Source organism: Callorhinus ursinus, unplaced genomic scaffold (genome assembly GCF_003265705.2).
Source record: "Callorhinus ursinus isolate GAN/ISIS: 27379988/994484 unplaced genomic scaffold, GSC_fseal_2.0 scaffold23, whole genome shotgun sequence".
Classification (NCBI taxonomy): Eukaryota; Metazoa; Chordata; class Mammalia; order Carnivora; family Otariidae; genus Callorhinus; species Callorhinus ursinus.
Window position 1 is genome coordinate 17,455,227 of NW_027397085.1, and position 2,831 is coordinate 17,458,057.

Here is a 2,831-nt window from a genome sequence, read left to right on the forward strand (position 1 = left end):
CAGAATGGTTTGATCCCTATTCAGCTGAATTCCTGAGACCAGACGAAATCCAGGTCTCCTACTCCTCCGCCATCTTACTCCGCCCCCTCAAATCTTAAGATATGTCTTCTAAAGGGTATAGATTTTTTGTTTTGTTTTAAGATTTTATTTGAGAGAGAGAGAGAGATAGCAAGAGAGAAAACAAGTGGGAGGGGAAGAGGGAGAAGCGGACTCCCCACTGAGCATGGAGCCTGATGCAAAGCTCATTCCCAGGATCCTAGGATCATGAACTGAGCCAAAGGCAGATGCTTAACCAACTGAGCCACCCAGGCACCCTTAAAGGGTATAGTTTACACTTAAAAGAAGAAAACAGCTCTTTGACCTAACACAAAATATCCAAAGCAAACTTTGAAAGGCTTTCTATCTTCTATCACTAGTGTTCTCACACCTTCCAGCCAACAACTTTGCAATTAAGATAATTTCAGGGTGTTTTCCACCAAGGCTTTAAAACGGCAATGGAGAGAAATGAAAAATATTCAACCAGACTGAGCGTTGTATTATGGTTTTATCAACAAAACATTATTACTGTATGTTTTCAGCCTAGACACAGAAATAGTTACATCTAATACCATTTTCATTGTTGTTGCTGTTTCTAGTTTTATTGAGATATATAATTGATACACAACATTGTATCAGTTCAAGGTATATAGCATGATTATTTGACAAATGAATACATATGTGAAATACAACATGAATACATGTGAAATGATGGCCACACTAAATTTAGTTGATGACCATCACCTTACATAGGTACAATTTTTTTCTTCCCATAATAACTTTTAAGCATTACTCTCTTAGCAACCTTCAAATATACAATACAGTGTTGTTAACTATAGTCATCCAATATTGTTTATAGTGCTTGTGGGGTGATTATCATCATCTATTGAATGTTACCATTGATAATATTTAGTTAAGATCTTATTTTGGATCAGCTTCTAAAAACTTTTACATGGATGATCTCATTTCATCCTACAGATGCCATATGAATTAGATACTACAGTTATGCCTATTTTGGAGAAGAGTAAAGAGAGGATTAAAGAATTTAACTTCTTGTGTAACTAAGAAGTGACTGAATCAAGATTCAAGTAAAATTTGCCCCAAAATACTATTCTTAACCAAAATTCAATAAATGGCTATCAAGAACATCTATTGCTAAATTTTTATAGCTCGATTTGCTCTGAGCTTCTTGAGGGATGGAGTTCTTATTTATCTTTATATTACCAAAACCAGTGCTAGACATGGAAGAGCTACTTTCTTAAATATCTGTTAATGAATGGAGCAAACAGCATTCGGATAACAGTGGCAACAATTAACAGGGAAAAGATAACCCCACAAAGCTGAGCCCTCTTTCAGTGAGTGTTCACACATGACAGTCAACTTATCTAAATTTGTTCAAGGTTGGAATAGATCACGTGAAAATTTTCATTTTGGCATTTCACACAAAACACCAAATTACATATGAAATGCAGTTAATGTTTATAAAATTTATTTGATAAAACTGTATGGACAGGCATCCCAGATCTAGACATCTATTAATTTCTTTGGAACCTTTGTAAGTTCCCTCCTTTATAAAGACCAGACATGATGCTGTGTCCAAAGGCAAATATCTGGCAAATGACTTTAGCCCCCATTAGGACCTCATTTCCTTTCTAAAACAGGTAAGAACTGATTGTAGGTAAGATAATTTATGGTATAAGTGATTACTCATTTAAGTAAAACTTTGGTAGCATGTTTGAACTGAATTTCAAATATAGATTAAAATTAATCACCTTTTTAAAATTCTAGGCTTGCAACAAAAGTGGGGAAGGCTGACTATTGCTGAGGATTAGGTAACAAATTGCCCTCTCAATTTCCAAGATGAGAATTTATTTTTACCATCTATATTGTTCTATGTAGACAATCCAGAACATTCCAAGTAGTAAAACTGTCAAAGAAGTGCTTACTGAAATAAATACAAGAAGACTTCTTAGAAGAGAAGAAATGCATCCTTTTCTTTGCTCTAAAACAACTTAATAGGAAAAACTCTGAGAGGCAAAATGGAAAGACCTAGAATGAAAACCATATGTTAAACAAGAGCACTTCAAAGCTGGCTTAACACCCCAGTAAGTGCCATTTTGCCCAGTCTGCAAGAAGGCTGTTCCCGTTCTGGGAAAACAGTTCCAATACACTCCTTAACAATTATTCATTTGTCTTAAAATCACAAATGATTGATAGACTGCTGGAATCTTCAAAGGCAGAATACTGCCCTTCTGTTTGGAAACAAGACAATAGCAAAGCCTAATCTTAATGTGTAAGCATATATACTGGTAAAGACAGATTAACATCACCCTCAGTTTGTAAACTGATTTTTCCCCCTATTGCCACCAAAGGCCACCTAAAAACTATGTCTGATAACATAAAAAGTCATTATTTAAAATGAACTTGTTCCTTACAGTTTTTCATTAGCCACACACCTTAAATCAGGTTCTCACTTACCTTGAGACTGTTGAGCCAAACTCTCCTCTATTCTTTTGGTTAAACCTGCTTTAGTGTTCCTCTTTTTAGTGTTCCTCTTCTTTACCCTCTCCTTTCAGATTATTTCATACTTGCAAAGTTTCCTGGTTGTAGAGGAAGTTCTTATCAGATGTACCAGAATTAAGATAAGTGGCATGAGTTTTTGAAAAAGGAAGCCCAGCCCTTCATTCTTACCAATAATTCTCCAACTATATCAGAAAATGATGCATGGAGCCCAGACGCTTTTTTATTCACATAATATTTGCAGTCCTCACTTCAGAATCAATAAAAGTCATTTC

At 35.3% G+C, this 2,831-nt stretch overlaps 1 protein-coding gene across 2 annotated transcripts in view; it reads right to left on the reverse strand.

Moving 5' to 3' along the window:
• Positions 1–2,579, reverse strand: part of GAPT (GRB2 binding adaptor protein, transmembrane) — a 17,635-nt gene extending 15,056 nt beyond the window's left edge. The window contains exon 1 of one of the 2 annotated variants that reach the window (XM_025892312.1): positions 2,515–2,579. The gene's annotated coding sequence lies outside the window, so the exon portion shown is untranslated. The remainder of the gene's footprint in view (positions 1–2,514) is intronic. The other variant, XM_025892313.1, reaches the window with a different exon arrangement.
• Positions 2,580–2,831: the final 252 nt, after the last annotated feature.